Source organism: Mobula hypostoma, chromosome 6, assembly GCF_963921235.1.
Source record: "Mobula hypostoma chromosome 6, sMobHyp1.1, whole genome shotgun sequence".
NCBI lineage: Eukaryota > Metazoa > Chordata > Chondrichthyes > Myliobatiformes > Myliobatidae > Mobula > Mobula hypostoma.
The window spans coordinates 50,338,276-50,357,670 of record NC_086102.1 but is presented as its reverse complement, the minus strand read 5'-3'; the positions used below and the strand labels follow the sequence as shown (position 1 = coordinate 50,357,670).

At 38.4% G+C, this 19,395-nt stretch overlaps 1 protein-coding gene across 4 annotated transcripts in view; it reads left to right on the top strand.

The window, feature by feature from the left end:
• The window catches only part of si:dkey-100n23.5, a 181,738-nt gene that overhangs the window by 69,435 nt on the left and 92,908 nt on the right, over window positions 1-19,395 (top strand). The window lies entirely within an intron of this gene.

The window sequence follows — 19,395 nt, the reverse complement described above, 5'->3', positions numbered from 1 at the left end:
CTTTATAAAGCTTGATCAGACCACACTTTTTTGGGCTGTTTTGGGCTCCATATCTAAAAAAAGGATGTGCTGACATTGGTGAGGGTTCAGAGGAGATTTACAAGAATGATCCCAGGAATGAAAGGGTTAATGTGTGAGAATAGTTTGATGACTCTGGGCCTGTACTCACTGGAGTTTAGAAGAATGGGGGTAGGGGGAGTGGTGAGATCTTATTGAAACCTACTGAATATTGAAAGACCTGGACAGAGTGGATATGGAAAGGATATTTTGAATAGAGGGAGAGTCCAGGACTAGATAAAACAGCCTCAGAATGGAAGGGCATCCCTTTAAAACAGTGTTGAGGAGGGGCTTTTTTTGAGCCAGAGCGTGTCAAATCTGTGGAATTTATTGCCACAGACAGTTGTGGAGGTCAAGTTGCTGGGTATATTTAAAGCGGAGGTTGACAGGTCCTTGATTAGTTTGGGCATCAAAAGTAATGGAGAAAAGACAAGAGAATGGTATTAAGAGGGATAATAAATCAGCCATGATTGAATAGCGAAGTAGACTCAATGGGCCAAAAGGCCTAATTCTGTTCCTGTGCCTTAAGGTCTTATGATCTTGATACCTGTGATCATCTTTTCAACAGTATTCTTTCTATTGACATTTAGTACTTGAAATTTCTACCTCAGATAAAAATATTCTGACTGTCCCCCTGTCTGTACCTCTCATAATTTTATAAACTTCTGTCAGCCTCCAATGCTCCGGAGAAAACAACCTAAGTTTGTCTAGCCTCTCCTTATAGCACATACCCTTTAATCCAGGTAAACTAATTCTCTACCCTTTCCAAAGCCTCCGCATCCTTCTTGAAATGGCGTGGCCAGAACTGAACATAACACTCCACATGTGGCCTAACCAAGGTTTTGTGTAGCTCCAGTATGACTTCTTTTTTAAGGCACTTAAGCTATATGCTTTCTTTACCAGCCTATCAACTTACATGGTCACTTTCAGTGACCCATGGACTTGAATCCCAAGATCCATGTTGTTAAGGGTCCTGCCACAAATTGTATCCTTTTCCCTTACATTGACCTCCCAAAGTGTAGCTTCTCGCACTTGCTCAGATTATACTACACCTGTCATTTCATGATGATGATAGATCAAAGGCTGCAGAGAGCTGAGAAGAACTCTTCATGGAGAGCCATAGTCACAGAGGTTATTATATGAGTCCTGATGGAGGGATGCGGAGGCTGGTGGGGTATTAGGTGAGGACAAGAACCCTATCCCTGGCAGGGTGGCAGGAGAATGGGTGAGGGCAGACGTGTGGGAAATGGAAGAGGTGTGGTTGAGGGCAGCGTTGATGGTGGAGGAAGGGAAGCTCCTTTCTTTGAAGAAGGACAACATCTCCTTCATTCTGGAAAATGGAAATACTGACAAGGACACAATTCACAAGTGGATTTTTTTGGAACAAGGGTGGCGATGAAAGAAAGTTTGATTGTACTTGGAGACCATTAATAATTTGGTGTTGGTGGGGTTGGAGTGACAGAAGAAGATTTATTGGATGGTAATCAGTTTAGCAAGAAACAAATTGAGGTAGTAGTAGAACTAGTGAAAGACTTCCTTTCATATTAAAGTCTTTATATTAATTTTTGTTAAGAATTTCAAAAGACAAGCATAAGGCTGACCTGTTTATTAAAATAAAATACACCAAAATTGTCTTCTGATTTAACATGAAACTTAAATAGAGCGAATATCAGTAATCAAAGAACAGCAAATTCTTTGGGAAAATGCATCAATGAATAGATTACTCTTTTAAGACATTATTTAAATTAAAGATGACAAATGCAAGGAGAATTTTTAGCTGACAAGAAACTTGGCAGCAGACAAACAGTTTTCCTTTGTTATGGGGTATGTGGCTAGGAATGATTTCTTTCAAGGACACATCTGTGTAAGGAAAGTATAAAGTTGCCAATAGTGGGCCATTGTTCATGAATCTCTTCATTAGTCTCTCATGGTTAAATGACTTAATTGGCTAACATGAGAATTGTAGTTAGTAGTTAGCAAAATGTTAGTCGTCAGTGAGGCATAACAGCTAATTGAATCAGATAAACAATGAAATGTGGAATTTTATGTGCTAAGTTGGAAAAATTATAAAGTCATTTTTGAAAGATACCTCAGTGATTAAAAATATCTAAATAATGTAAACTTCATAAGCTTGAGAACTGCAATTGGTCAATTTTTCAAAGGACTCTGCAAATGTGTATGTATAGTTTTTACAACTATTTGATTAAATGAAACATTAGAAGGTCTTACTGCAGTCTGTCAAAATTGCTCACTATTCTAGATTGTCCTGAAATGCAAAGAAAAGCTCTAACTTCTTACTTCTACTAAAACTGTCTTCTCAAACAGCTCTCCCCAATGCTCTGTCAAGTATTTCGACAAATTAATAAAGTTTAGTTTCCAACATAAGCTGTTAGCTAAAAACAGCTTACTGACCTAAACAAATATGTTGGTGACAGAAGATCGAAACTACAAAAAGAGAGGAGGTGCTGAAATTGATATCACATGACAGTATTTTAGAAGGATGTGGCTTCATCTTTTCTCTATATGGTGAGGCACAAATGAATTGTCAGCACAGCTAAGGTAGATAATATTGTAAGTATTGTGAATAGAAGCATTACATTAGAAAGCAATATTAGTAGATTAAGTGAATGAACAAAACTGTTGAGGAATGTGCAGTTATTATATTTAACTCTGTGTCCTTATTTATACCTCCTCTAGTCAGATCATCTATGAATAACAAACCTTCATCACCTTTTAATTTGTGCTGTCTTGATTTTCTTGTCTTTATCCTATCACAGGCATTCACTTTATACTTTCTAACTCTTCCTTTTAAAACTCAAAACTTGAAACTTTGGTTTCAAATATGAGAAAATTTGCAGATGCTGGAGATCCAAAGCAACACACAAAATGCTGGAGGAACTCAGCAGGTCAGACAGCATCTATGGAAAAGAGTAAACAGTCGACATTTCGGGTGTCTCGGCCCGAAGGTTTGGCTGTTTACACTTTTTCGTAAATGCTGCCTGATCTGCTGAGTTCCTCCAACATTTTGTGTGTGATATTTTGGTTTCTTACTTTTCCAGTTTGGATGGAAATCCATGGGCCTGACACACTGACTCTGTAGTTTTCTTTGGAATTCTCTACCTAAGAGAGCAGTGAAGGTTCAGCTGCTGGACAATTTAAAGTGAGTCTGATAAATTGTTATATAATGTGAACCAATAGTTAGCAGATGAATGTAGTGCTGAGGTAAATATTCAGACCTGATCTGAATAACCGATGGAATGAACATGAGGGACAAAAGACTTCCTGCTGTTTTTTAATGTTCCAGTTTACCATATTATAAAATTTGTCACTTGTCTGTTCTTCCTTTGAGCTCATTTATTACTTCTGATTTACTTCCTCTCTTGCTTCTGCTGCTTTATATTTCTCATTTCTCATCTTGCCATTTTTGTAGATAATTTCAGTTATGGATATTAGATATAATAAGGGTGCCCAGTTTTAGGACTGCAGAAGTTCTGCCAGTAGTGGTGGTAATAAATTAGAAAGCAATATTAGTAGATTAAATGAATTAAGCAAAATGAAAAATTGAAAATGCTGGGCAGTGACAGCCCCAAAATTCTAAACTCCAGAAATTTGTTGTAGTAGTCCTGTGAAATGTCGATACATGTACTAGATTAAAATAGAAGTCACTACAAGCATTCTGGGTTCTGTTTTGGTATATTTAAAACACATCATGAAAAGTAGCAAAGTAAGTATAAGTATTGCAATGTGCATGTAAGAATTTTTAATGACACTTATACATTGTGTTGTAAATGTGATGGTGTACAATGAGAGCAGGAAATATTAATGTGGCTCTTTGTGAAGAATTGTGAGAACTGAGGACTGTAAGTCAAAATAGCAGTTAAGTATTTTAAGGGCAGATAACCGTGAGTAATGTAAAGTAATTGTTCATCAGCTTTGTTATGTATCAGTGGGTGAGGATTAGTAACAACATCTCCTCCTCGCTAACCATCATCACAGACGCACCTCAAATGTGCTTAGCCTCCAGCCCTATTCACTATCCACACTGTGTGGCTGAGCACAGCTTCAATCCCATATACAGTACAAATTCACTGATAACGCCACCGTTGTTGGGCGAATCACAGCTGGTGATGAATCAGTATATGCGAACAAGGTAGAATACCTGGTTGGTCTTGAACACTCAACATCTTCAACATCACTAAAACTAAAGATTTGATTGTTGACTTTGGGAAGGGGAAGGAGGATGAATATGTGTCAGTTTACATTATGGGATTGACAATGGAGAAGGTCAATGGCTTAAAATTTTTGGGCATCAACATGTCGAATTCCCGTCCTGGGCTGTGCACATAGATGAAATCACAAGGGGAGTGCACTGATGTCTTTTTTTAGGAGGTTTAGCTTATCAGCAAACACTCCCATAAACTTCTGCGGATGACCTGTTGAAAGTATCCTGAATGGTTGCATCATGGTCTGGTACAGTAATTCAGATGTGTAGAAAAGAAGCTGCAGAGAGTGGTGGACTTTGCCCAATACATCATGGGCACATCCCTCCCCACCATCTACAGAAGACATTGCCTCAAGAAAGCAACATTCATCGTCAAAGATGTCCACAGTCCAGGTCCTGCCATCTTTTCACAGCTACCATTGGATAGGAGGTACAGAAACCTGAAGTCCTATGCCACTAGGTTCAAGAACAGCTCCTTCCCTTTAACCACTTGGTTCTTGGATCAAATGGCACAACTTTAATCACTATAGTTTGCCAACACTAAGATTGCTTTGCACTAAACTAGAATTTTTTTGTACTAATTGTGTTCCTTCTTTTAAAAATTGTATAATTTCTGTTTAATTAATATTTTTCTTGTGAGTGTTGCTTAGATGACGTGCATGTGATGCTGCTCACCTGTGCTTATGTGTACTTGTGCATATGACAATAAACTCAACTTCAACTTTGAATTTTACCTAGATATTTATAAACCACTCCCTTTTATATTTGAGCAGAGAACAAAGGCAACAGCATTGGCAGCTTACCCACTCATAGTTTTGTATGAATTGTTAATAATTCTCCCTAACACTCTCAACATCTATTGTGGTATTTGCCGCAAACAAAACCATATGGTCAATACATTTGTGCTACTATACAAGAATAGTGTTGAAAGGCCTTACAGAACCTACATTTGTGATAGCAACTAGCATTAATTATTTTAATAAATTTCTTGTCTATCTCTTCCTCCTTCTCTATCTTCTTTTCCCAAGCATCAGCTATACATTATAGCAGCACTTAGGTATTTGAATTCATAAGACTCTGTTCAAGCCATTCTCGATGCAGAATCAAAGGAATATAGTTCCTTGGAATCAATATACTTACAATCGACACATACCAGCCATAGCTACAGATACTGTACATTAATACACATGGATTGTAAGCATATGTGTCATCCTCATTTGTCTGCCCCCCCCATCCCCACCCTCACATTCCCCATTCTTACCCTCCACCCAACATATCTGCCCTCACTTTCCTTTCTCCCACAACCTTCAACTTGTGTTTTCCCCTTAGTTTCACCACCATTTCTTTTCTCAACAATTGTGCCCCCCGTCCCCCTTTATTATTTTCAAGTTCAGTTTCATTTATTTGTTCTTCTTTAAATCTGTCTGTCTTCAGTTCTGCACTTGGCTTTATCTTTTGTTGAAAAGTATGGAAATTTAACTAGTATCAATTATTACAGCTAAATAATTCCTGACATGCTGTTTCACTGGCCACATATTGTTACTGTCAATTTGGATCTTTGTCATTAATGTGCTGTCATGTCTAAACAAGAGGTAAATTTGTACTTTTCATCACATTATAAGTAATGTTTTGAAATGAGTAGTTCCAACTATTTGTGGAATATTGAAGAGTGAAATATTATTATGAAATTCCTGTTTCTTTGCATAATGCAAATCTTATAGGAAATTTTGCATAAAATCTGTGCAGAAATTGGGTTATTGGATATAATGAAAAATATAACATTTGCACATTCTCACACTAGCTCTCTGACTACTATATAGGTAATAGTATAGCTAGAAAGTTTAAACTGAGAACCTGTTTTACTAAAGATTTCTGTGATTTACTTTATGGTGTAACTTTATAGCTCTTTGCACTATGATGACAAAATGAAATAGGATTCTAAATTTCTACACTTCAGTCCATGAACTTCCTATGCAAATTTCCAATCTGTCTCTAAAATACAGCATATCTGTTACTATTTGAGTTCCTTGGTATCTTCCCACCGATTTTTTTTCAACTTGTTCATCAATTGGTCACTCCTTCAGTGTATTTGTGTCTCTTAGATTTTATCATGAAACAGATAACTTGAAGGTCTTTGCATATTTATTTAATCAAATATATTGGTCATCTGAAATTGGAACAAGGTTATGCCAGTGTTATGCATTATATTTAACAAGTAAACCTGCACTTATCAGTCTATTACATGTAGTGCATAGCATCATCATGAAATTGAATTGTATGGACTTAATTAGATTTGAAATAAACTAATATACTATCTCAGGAAGAAGGATACAATCTTCAATATGTGACATTTTCACTTGGCAAGTTTGTATAAAGGCTACAATTGTTATTGAATGAGCTCCCATAATTTCTGCAGGTTTTTCCAGTTCATATTGGAGTTTTCTGCCCAAATGAGCCAAATATTATAAACTACTGAGCATAATATTTGAGGGAAAAAACACAGCGTAAGAATTCACCATCATGAATGAAAAAATTGTCCCAAAATCATGTAAGGAAAAGTTAAAGAATGTTGTTAAGGCTGCTAGTTTGAGCTTGGTATTGGTGAAATTTTAGTGGAGTAATTAAGCAGCATAATGTTTCATTTTGCTGCTTAATTAACCCTTATTTCAACCCATATGCACCTATACTTACCATAGGTGCTGAGATATCATGGAAAAGTCTTACAATGGCTCAGTTGTATTTTTGTTCAAGGTGAGGCTTATTAGTGCAATATGCATGTCAGGGCTTGATCCATTCCTTAGAGCGACAGTTTGATTTCACGAAGCAGATACCCACACCCCTGTAACTAGGTAGCTGATTGGTTCCTCTGCAAGTTCTTACTGCATGTAATTACAACAGTGAAGAGCAGGACCATAAATAGATTATGAAAATACAGTTGACACATGTCTGGTGATTTTCCTTCCTGGGCAGTATGCCAGTTCAGGGTTGTGTGATGCTGAGTGGATTGTTAGTTCAAAGACCTGGTAAAATTACGGAGGTTCATTGTTGCAAAACCCGAATGACTCTCATGGGTTGTGCAGAGTAAAATGCACATGAATAATTGCTGATGGCAAATTCTTGAGGCCTTCCTTTATAGCAATATTTGATATGATTAAAATGGCTTAAAGCTACTGTAAGGGCTCAGTATTAATTAATATTTGTACTTTGTTGTTGGAGGTATTCGGTATCCTGTTTATGTTACTTGAAACTTATTCAGGAAACTTAGCATAATTATTTAATAATTGATTTGTATGACATACTTAAAAAGGAAAAGATTATATTTCCAAACAAGAATTGTATGTAACCGTGTCCCTGTCATGGGTGAAAATTAGCCATTTTCAATAATTAGCAGAGCCTTCATGCTTTTCATTTAACTGTTTCATTTCCAGAAAAAAACTTTGCATATATACTTTCCTTAATTTAATGATGCTGATTCAGGATATAGGTTTACCAGTATCATTGAGTTCAAATACCTGTGGAGATTCTTACTGTTTATTTACAGGCCTTGGTTTTGTGTGTTGACAGACTAGTTAACAAGAGAGGCATTACAACTGAATTTGATTCTGTTTTCATCTGACCTTTATAAATGGAAACCTTGAATGAAGGTGATCAGTCTTGAAATCCTGCCATGAAAGCCACCTATCTTGTTTCAGTAATTTTCCACAGCCCCGCCTGAAGTAGATTGCTCAACTACCCACTGTATCAGGTACCTGAGTCATTGGACAACACTTCTTCCCTTTTCTGTTATCAAATGTGTGATTTATTCTGGGCAACTCCCACAAAATCACTGCTGAAATTTTAACTAAGCAGTTCCTAAGTTAGTAAAATTAATAACCTACAGCATGGCACCTCTTTTTTAAGGTTTCTTATTTTAAAAAGCAGATCTCTCATATTCTTGTTTCTTCAACTGAATAAGCAAACATATCATAGTTTTTTCTAACAAGAAAATCCATGGATCAGTACAGGATTTGTGGTGAGAAAGTGGATTAAAGCCAGAACATAGAATATGGTCTTGGAGTTTCTGTGCTTAAGAGTTAGCATTCTATCATCTGCCCTTTAGCAAAATCATATTTATTAAATTATTATTTATAGAAACATAGAAAACCTACAGCACAATACAGGCCCTTCACCCCACAAAGTTGTGCTGAACCTGTCCCTACCTTAGAAATTACTAGGCTTACCTATAGTCCTCTATTTTTCTAAGCTCCATGTACCTATCCAAAAGTCTCTTAAAAGACCCTATCCACCTCCACCACCGTTGCCGGCAGCCCATTCCACACACTCACCACTCTCTGAGTAAAAAACTTACCCCTGACATCTCCTCTGTACCTACTCCCCAGCACCTTAAACCTGTGTCCTCTTGTGGCAACCATTTCAGTCCTGGGAAAAAGCCTCTGACTATCCACACGATCAATGCCTCTCATCATCTTATACACCTCTATCAGGTCACCTCTCATCCTCCGTTGCTCCAAGGAGAAAAGGCCGAGTTCACTCAACCTATTCTGATAAGGCATGCTCCCCAATCCAGGCAACATCCTTGTAAATCTCCTCTGCACCGTTTCTATGGCTTCCACATCTTTCCTGTAGTGAGGCGAAGTGGGGTCTGACCAGGGTCCTATATAACTGCAACATTACCCCTCGGCTCCTAAATTCAATTCCACGATTGATGAAGGCCAATACACTGTATGCCTTCTTAACCACAGAGTCAACCTGCGCAGCTGCTTTGAGCGTCCTATGGACTCAGACCCCAAGATCCCTCTGATCCTCCACACTGCCAAGAGCCTTACCATTAATACTATATTCTGCCATCATATTTGACCTACCAAAATGAACCACTTCACACTTATCTGGGTTGAACACCATCTGCCACTTCTCAGCCCAGTTTTGCATCCTATCAATGTCCTGTAACCTCTGACAGCCCTCCACACTATCCACAACACCTCCAACCTTTGTGTGATCGGCAAACTTACTAACCCATCCCTCCAGTTCCTCATCCAGGTCATTTATAAAAATCACGAGGAGTAAGGGTCCCAGAACAGATCCCTGAGGCACTCCACTGGTGACTGACCTCCATGCAGAATATGACCCATCTACAACCACTCTTTGCCTTCTGTGGGCAAGCCAGTTCTGGATCCACAAAGCATTGGGCCATTGGATCCCTTGCCTCCTTACTTTCTCAATAACCCTTGCATGGGGTACCTTGTCAAAAGCCTTGATCCATATACACTACATCTACTGCTCTTCCTTATCAATGTGTTTAGTCACATCCTCAAAAAATTCAATCAGGCTCGTAAGGCACGACCTGCCCTTGACAAAGCCATGCTGACTATTCCTAATCATATTATACCTCTCCAAATGTTCATATATCCTGCCTCTCAGGATCTTCTCCATCAACTTACCAACCACTGAGGTAAGACTCACTGGTCTGTAATTTCCTGGGCTATCTTTACTCCCTTTCTTGAATAAAGGAACAACATCTGCAACCCTCCAATCCTCTGGAACCTCTCCCGTTCCCATTGATGATGCAAAGATCATCACCAGAGGCTCAGCAATCTCCTCCCTCACGTCCCACAGTAGGCTGGAGTATGTCTCATCCGGTCCCGGTGACTTATCCAAATTGATGCTTTCCAATAGCTCCAGTACATTCTCTTTCTTAATATTTACATGCTCAAGCTTTTCAAGGTTATAAAATATTCCTGCTGAAACATACTGAAGGTTGAACATTAAATTAAATCTTCCATGATTAAATACCCTTTTGACAATTGTGGACCAAGTTTCCACTTGTGGATTGATTAGTTCATTGAGGTAAGAATAAAGGGAAGACTTCAATATCAAATCAGAAGTATGCTAAAAGATGCAAACACGAGGAAATCTGCAGATGCTGGAATTTCAAGCAACAAACATAAAAGTTGCTGGTGAACACAGCAGGCCAGGCAGCATCTCTAGGAAGAGGTACAGTCGACGTTTCGGGCTGAGACCCTTCGTCAGGACTAACTGAAAGAAAAGGAGGAGGGGTCCCTCTCACTATACCCCTTACCCATCCTCTGGGCATTTTTCCCCCCTCCCCCTTTTCTTTCGCCCTAGGCCTCCTGTCCCATGATCCTCTCATATCCCTTTTGCCAATCACCTGTCCAGCTCTTGGCTCCATCCCTCCCCCTCCTGTCTTCTCCTATCATTTCGGCTCTCCCCCTCCCCCTGCCATTTTCAAATCTCTTACTAGCTCTTCTTTCAGTTAGTCCTGACGAAGGGTCTCGGCCCGAAACGTCGACTGTACCTCTTCCTATAGATGCTGCCTGGCCTGCCGCATTCACCAGCAACTTTTATGTGTGTTGCTAGTATGCTAAAAGAGGTGAGCTTTAATAGGTTCTGGATGAAAAATAGTTGATAGACCTGGAGCGGAAGGGAATAAGATTGCAAAGTATATTGGCATGCTACCAATAGTGGGAAAGAGTAGAATGCACTTAAAACTGGAGTCAATTGTGGATTGTTAGAGAAAATGTTCTACCTCAGGAGATGGATGTAGAGTTAGAGCAGGATGATCAAAGAGGAGTTTCACTGCAGGATGATCTTATTTTTTTGTGGCATTGGCAGGCAAAAGGCTGATTTATAAATGTTGGACTTGATCTACTATTGGGAATGGGCAGCAAAAATTCACATGAGGCAGATTGTATAGAAAATATTGGAGGATAAATTGACCAGCAGAACAATGGAATAAAGCAGAATGAAATTGAATTAGAGATGAACAAAATTACTAAAGTTAAAGTCTCTGAATAGAAGTGTATGAGGTGAAAACACTGCTGAAGATCACACATTGAACAGCCTGATTTAGTCTAAGACATTCACTTAAGAACATTTGATGAGGGAATTAGATTTGCAGTATGTACAGGTGATGCTGTCATCTTTCCCAGTGGTTAAGCTGATGAACTTTTAACTCATTCAAAACTGCATTTTATTCAAGCAGACTGACAGCACAGAGAGAATGGAGGGGTTGCATAAAGTGGAACACTTGCAAATTGGTATACTATATTGACAAGAGACAAAGCTTTGATCCAGAAATCGGGGCTTTGGAAGGATGCGTTGGGGATTACCGAGCGAATAGTGCATGATTGGGATAAGAAGCCAGTTTTAGAATCAAGAGTTGAGTGAAGCTGAACAAGGGAGGACTACATCAAGGACCACAGAAGTTGGTGAATTAAAGAGATAATATGATGAGAAGAAGAAAATTACTAGATATGGAATAGGAAATATAATTTGGAAACTGGAAGCATTACAGAGAGAGAGTCATTAAAAGCAGGATGGGAGGAGGCCATGAGGGTTTTGGATAAGAGGCATAATGTAAATAAGCTGATCACATTTTGAATAGGAGGAGAGGGCAATAAGGAATTAATCTTATTATAAGGCAGAAGTGTATTTGTAGAGATTGCTAGAGGTAAGCAGTTGTAGCTGAAAGAAATCTGAAAAAAAAACCCAGGAAATTCTGAAAATGTTTGTTATCTGGCATGCTAATATGTCTTTACCATTTAACTGTGTCTTGTTTTCCATTTAAGCACACAGGTAATTCTGTTTCTTTTCATTTTTCTTTCTTCTGATTATTCTAAGCTTTTATTCTATTGCAATATTCCTTTGTTTTGACAAATATTCTCCATATGCAACATTAATTAATTGAGAAATTGGATTGGTTAGTTTGAAAAAGAACACACATCAGGTACTGATGAAGTATCTCAGCCCAAAACATCAACTCTCTATTCCCCTCCATATATGCTGCCTGACTTGCTGAGTTCCTCCAGCAATGTGTGTGTGTTGTGCAAGACTTCCAGCATCTGCAGAATCTCTTGTGTTTCTAATTTTAAATAATTCTTTTTCCTTCAAGTTATCACTGAAACTTGCTTGTATTCACTAAATGTAAGATATAGTGTGAACAAATGAAATTGAATAATCTTTTTTAAGGTAATTTTGTGCTTTACATATTATTTCAATGTATATTTCTAGATGTATTTAAGAGTGGACAACTAGTACAATTTGGTTGAATAGGTTTATGACAAAATGAGAGCCATTTTAAACTTTATCTAGACCACTAATTTTGAGTAACCCAATTTTGTGTAGTAGTATTGGTGTATAGTAATCAGTATCTTAAATGATTAATCAGTATCTTTAAAAATTAACGAATAGCAATTTTGATTGAAATTAACATTGGCCCATTAAAGGTGTCAAATGTTGTCACGTGCAGAGACAGTGGTTGCTAACTGCCTTCTTTTGTCCGATCTCTAAAGTTAACAACTGCCCTGTATGATTTTGAGAGGGTATGCCAGTTTTCCTGTAAAGCTGACAGAGAGGCTGCAGTGTGAAACCGGGAATCCCCAGTCCAGCCCAAGCCCATTAAAGGGGCATCCAATGATGTAATCATGCAATTTGCATTAAACTTAAAAGTCCCATGCTTTTGGAGATGGGCACTGGCTGTGCAGCCGAGGTAGGCGGACATGGGTGCCTTTATTATTATAGTGTTATTGATATGGGGTGCTTCCATTATTGCAAACTTGTCTCTCCCAATACTGGGTTTGGGCCTGCTTAAATTGCCATGGTCTCAAGTGATATCAGGCCCTCTTGGGCCAATCTCCAGAAAGGTAGGGTTTCACCCAGTCAGTGCATGGGCACACCATCTGTGGAATCTGTGAACTGTACACCACACTCCAGGGAAAGTATGCATAGTCACCCTGGAGCAGTTTTGCATTAAACTAAGCTACGATAAATTATTCAAAGTATCCCATCCTCAGTGGAATCAGAATGCCCTACAGTATACTTTGTTTTCTTAACTGCTTGTTGTCAGAGTAGACTTTGTTGTTCACAGGTCCTACCCACAGTTTATTTCTTAACACTCAGGAAACAATTTGGGCAGCTGATGTAGAAGTGTACAATGATGATTAAGTTTACGTGAGTGGTGTCAGCTTTCATCACAACGTTTTGTAAACTGTCATAAATTTTGCGGACATCTTGAAGATCATTTTTCTGTAAACTTCCTCAAATTTGTAACTGCTTTGGTTAAGTGGGAAGTTCTTGTGAGTGTTGAACACGTTGCATTGTGGGATTAAACTCTGAATTTTACACTGGTAACATTGATCAACCCAACCTCTTCTACTAATATTCTCCTTCCTCCCAAATAATAGTTTTCCTAAGTAATGTTGTCCTTGATCAACACTGAACAGTTACCATTTTATATTGTGGATTTACATTCAATAGGCTGCAATAGTTAAATTTACTTCCCCTTGAGTACTTAACCATATAACAGAAAGGAAATTTGAATGCAAGTGCCAGTGAAAATACAGTATTGAATTGCCCTTTTGGTGAGTTTCACCGTCTGTTTCCAACTTCAGATTTTTAAAATAGGTTCTCAATTTTTCTTTGAATTAATAAAAAGAAGTATCATGGTTACTTTTTATAAGAGAGCACATAAAGTTAGAGATCTAATCAAGCTCTTAAATTATAGACAACATTGTCTATCAAAAGAAGAATAGAAAAAATTGGAAAATTTCAGGTAGAGAGAGGACAAAAAGAAGGATGAGAAAAATAGGAATCCCTTATTTCTGAAGCAAATAATTGCTGAATTTTCATTGCTGTGGAATATTTTCCCAATGTGCCAATTCCTGGAAACGGTCAACTACAGATATCAATCTTTAATTTTTCAGTATGAGAATATAATGAACTAAATAAGATTAGTTAATTGCCACAGGATTAATGTAGGATAAGGGATTGACTAACACAGGGCCTCAAAGGATGATTATCCTGTGCATCAGCCATGCCCAAAATTTCTTTTGTAAGTTTACATGCTAACCTGATAGTGAAAACACTGTTAACTTTTATGGGCAGGATGTCTGAGGAACTGCACCTAGGCTGAAACTTTAATTGGTTTCTCTTACTGTGGATGCTGCTTGACTGGCTGAGTTCTTCTAGCATTTTCTGATTTTGCTAAGGAGTACTTATCTGACTTAATGACAGGTAAATGATGATCACATCAAACAGGAAACAAGTGCAGAAAAATTATCTTGAATTTAGATTAGATTATGAGGACACAGTCCTCTTTTATTGTCATTTATTAATGCATGCATTAAGAAATGATACAATATTCCTCCGGTGTGATATCACAAAAACACAGGACAGACCAAGTTTGAAAAACTAACAAAAACCACATAATTATAACATATAGTTACAACAGTGCAACAATACCATAACTTGATGAAGAACAGGCCATGGCACAGTAAAAACATTCAAAGTCTCTCGAAAGTCCCACATCTCACGCAGATGGGAGAAGGAAGAAAACTCTCCCTGCCATGCCCGACCACAGTCCAACTCTGAGTAGTCCGAAAACTTCAAGCTCCGATCAGCCCTCAGACACCGAATACCGAGCACCATCTCTGCCGAACGCTTTGACCTCAGTCTCGGTCACCAGCAGCAGGCAAAGCCGGGGATTTTGGGCCCTCCCCTCCAGAGATTCTCGATTGCACAGTAGCAGCGGCAGCAACCTGGGCATTTCAGAAATTTCTCCAGATGTTCCTCTGCTTCTCATGTCTGTCTCCATCAAATCAGAATTGTGCATGGCTTCCTACTTAAAAATACGATATCATTTCACCGGAGAGATGCGCGTGCATTGCAGTGTGCATGAGAAATGCAGTTTACAAGAAGTTATTTTCAAAGCACAAAATATTCTATATTTTCTAAAAAAAAAACTACAGTGATTGTGTGAGGCCCACAGAAGCAATATTCTATCATGGCCCAATACATCATATGCAATAAAATAATATTTACAAACTTAAAAGAATTGAAAAGGCCTTGTTGACAAACTCTACTATTGAAGTGCTTATAACAGGAGTCAGTTCAGCACGCGTTTGAGGAATGATTGCTGTGGATCGTGGTTGGGCTAAGTTAAGGAGAAGGCAAGTTATGGTGAGTGTGTCCTGCATTCGGCCAGGGAAGCAAAGAATTAGATAGTGGGCTGTCATCAGATTCATGGAAACTAGTTATTCTGGGGTCTAACAACATTAGTATTGTATTGAAATGGAGGAAACAATCACTAAGAAAATTACTTAAAAGAGAACCTGCCTCAAAATGGACACTCTTAAACTAGATCCAATCAGTTTCCATTTAACCAACACAAATAAAAAATCTGAATTCTCCATTTAGGGTTGTCTTCATTATGCAGAATATCTTGCACAAGTAACTTCAAAACATGTATTGCATCCCATATGATGTTACTTTGAGTGTCTGGCAATCTCCATGCTCATGAACGAAGAACCTACATATTCAAAATCCCTCCACGTATTGCATGAAAATAGTGCACAATGAAAGATGTTCAAGGATACCAAGACTACATTTTTAAGTGGATGGCGCGGTACTGCAGTGTTTTTTTTTGACAATGAAAAGAATTACAATTTGATGCTTATAATGAAGAATGTGCTGCTTCACAATCAGGCTACTCAATTCTAACCGGTCAGCCTATCAACTGTGTTATCTCTTTGCCAGCTATTCTTTAATTGGTAATACATATTCTGAAATGAGAACGATTCAAAATATTTTTGAAGGAATGGCAAATAATGCATGAAATCAAAATTGTTATCTTCATAATTGAGTGCTTGTTATTTGGCATTGCCAGGTCCTTTGAATGATCAGCATAAAATCCAGAAGCCACTATTTGTAGCTTATTGGTAGCTAATCTAAACAGCAAAAATCAAATCAAATTTCACAGATTTGACAAAATTATGCTAATTGGTTACATATGAAGACAATTGTTATTTCAGTGCTAGAAAGATTCAAGGTAGAATTTGAACATTGTAAGTCTTCACAAGACTTTTTGAAATGGTTAGAATAAGAATGAATTATCAGGGGAATAAATGGAACGGATGCACCTAAATGTTTGTAGGCAAAGATTCATAAAACTCTATGGTGACTCTGGTGTTAGAGCTTGTAGTAAATTATATATCTTTAACTATAGATAGAGTTTAGACTTGTCTATAAAAAGTGCAGTGGTGTCACCTGAGGTCGCAGACCTCTAAGGAAAGGGTTTTGTGTTCCAATTACTACTTGCTACATTTTATTTTTGAACTGCCTTCATCTGGTGATAACTCTAAAGACCAAATGCCTGGCAATTGTATCTGCTCAATTGAAAAACCTGGTTTTGATATCTGTATTTCATAAGAAGAGTTACCACATTGTTGGATACATTGGAAATGATAAAATATCCAAAATCATAAATTTAGTTCTAATTTACATGTTTGTGATTTTACTTTACATTTATCCAGTGGCATGTTTGTGATTTGACTTTGCATTTATCCAGTGGCAGATTAAAAGTTTTTCTGGGAGACCTTGACCAGCATCCTATGTGGCTAAGGCTTCTTGTGACTAAGTCAAAGCTACCGCACAGGGTAAATAGGTCAGTTTGTCATATGTGATTGTGGGAAATGGATGAAATGAGATTAAGTAAATCAAAGAAGAAAGTGAAATGCAATACAGAATATGCCAATCAGTCTTTACCAAAATGTAATTATTTTTTTAAAGTACAACTCAAAAGCATGTTATTACATTCAGAGTTAAGGTCAAAGGTTAATTCTCCAAGTCAAAAACCAACGGTTCACATGTTTCTCCCCTTCCCTCTGAGGACAAGTATCTCCCACTTATATGTCAGGAAGTTGGGCACAGTTCCTCCTTGTCCATGCTCAGTAAACATGGACACTTACTCCAAATTCCAGTACTCCTCATCCACCTGGCCCTCCATCTGGTTTCTTACTTTCTACAGATCTATTTATTGCTGACTGCTGAAAGAACATTGATTACTTGTCCTTCATAGTTTTGAGTTTCTTGAAAGTTGTTGGAGCTGCATTCATGAGGATAGGTGGAGTGTATTCCATCAAGCTTTTGCCTTGTCCCTTGTCCATGGTAGAAAGGCATTAGATTGCCAAGAAATGAGTTACTAGCTTTTGATCCAACCTGTGATCTGTTCTTGTTGGTGCAATATGGCTGTGGCTGGTCTGGTTGGGGTACTGGTTAGTGGTGACCACAGAATATTGTTACTGGGGAACTCGGCAATGGTAATGCAACTGAATGTCAAGGACAAACGATTAGAATCTCTACTGATGGAAATAATCATTGTCTGATACTTTGGTACTTTGGGTACTTGACAATATATTGTCTAGATCTTGTATGAAAACATGGGCTACTTCATTTGCTGAGCAGTTGTGAATGGAATTGAATATTGTGTAGTTATCAGTGAACCCATACCCACTTATAATATTTTGCTAGATGGAAGGTCATCGAAGTAATGGAAGATGGTTGGTAGTTCCCTAAGAAACTCTTGCATTGATGTTCCAGGGCTGTGGTGATTAACCTCTAACAATGATAATCATTTCCTTTGTGTGAAGTATGGACCCAACTACTGAAATACTTTCTGTTTGATGCCCATTGATCAGGTTTACTATGGTGCCCTGTTACCACATGTGGTCAATACTGCTTTGGATAGTCACTTTGCCTCTAGAATTCAGCCTTGTGGTCCATGTTTGATCCAAGTTCTGGAATCAAGTGGTAGCTGAGCATCAGTGTGTAGATTACCGGAGAATGACTGCTGCTTGATAGCACAATCAATGACACCTTCCATCATTTTGATTGGAGGGTAATTAACCAAACTGATATGTCTGCTTTTTGTGAACCTGGCATATTTTCCACATTTTCAGGTTGATGTCAGATGTGTTGTAACTGTATTTGACGACAGCATATATCTTTAAAAGGATATAGAACAGCACGGAGAGGAACAGATCATTTGGTCCACTATGTTGTGCTGAATTAAGTAAATTAGTAATCAAATGTCCACTGAACTAATCCCTTCTGCCTTCACAATGTCCATTGCCTTCCATTTCATACATGTTCATGAATCAATCAAAGAGCCTCTTGAACGTGTGTTGCCTCCACCATCACTCCATCCTGCACATTCCAGGACCCCACCACTCTCTGTGAGTTAGAAAAAAGCTTGCCCCAACATCTCCTTTGAAATCACCCCCGGCCCCACCTTAAATGCATGCCCTATGGTATTAATTATATAAACCATGGGAAAAAGGTCTGTCTCCTCTATCTATGCCTCTCATAATCTTATAAACATTCATCAGATCCTCTATCAGCCCCCGCCACTCCAGAGAAAGCAACCCAAGTTTGTCCGACCTCTCCTAACAACATATGCTCTCTCATCCAGGCAAATCCCTTCTGCACCCCCTCCAAAGCCTAACCTATTTCCTATAATGTAAAGGCCATTACTGACTGAAATATTCCAGATGCAGCTTAACTGGAGTTTTAAAAGCTGCAATATAACTTCCTAAATCCTGAACTCAGTTCCTTGACTGATAAAGGCAAGCATGCAATAAGCCTTCTTTACCACCCTATTAACCTGAGTACCCATTTCCAGGAAACTATGGACCTGGACCCTAACATCCCCCTTGCACTTCAATACTGTTTAGGGTCTAGCCATTAACAGTGTACTGTGTCTTCACATTTGATCTCCCAAAGTGCAGCTCTTCACATTTGACCAGATTACTCTCCATTTCTCATTTCTCTGCCCACACCTAGAGCCTATCTATATCTTACTGTATCCTTTGCCAGTCTTCAGTGCTATCTGCCTCACTTACCAATGCACCCGTCTACATTTTTATCCAGGTTATTTGTATACTTCACAAACAGCAGGGGTCCCAGTATAAGTTCCTATGGAACACCACTGGTCACAGACCTCCGATCAGAATTAGTCTCATTGACCACTGTCTTATAAGCAAACCAGTTCTGAATCCAAACAGCCAATTCACCGTGGATCCCATGCACCTTAATTTTCTGGATGAGCTTCCGATGAGGGATCTTCTGAAATGCTTTACTAAATCCATGTAGACAACATCCATTGCTTTACCTTCATTAATTCCCTTCATCACCTCAAAACACTCAATCAAGTTATTAAGGTAGGACTTGCCTTGCACAAAGCCATTCTGCTCTCCTAATAATATTACTGCTGGGATGTTATGTAGTTCTATAGCTTTTGCTGAGACTAACACTTCCATTTGAAT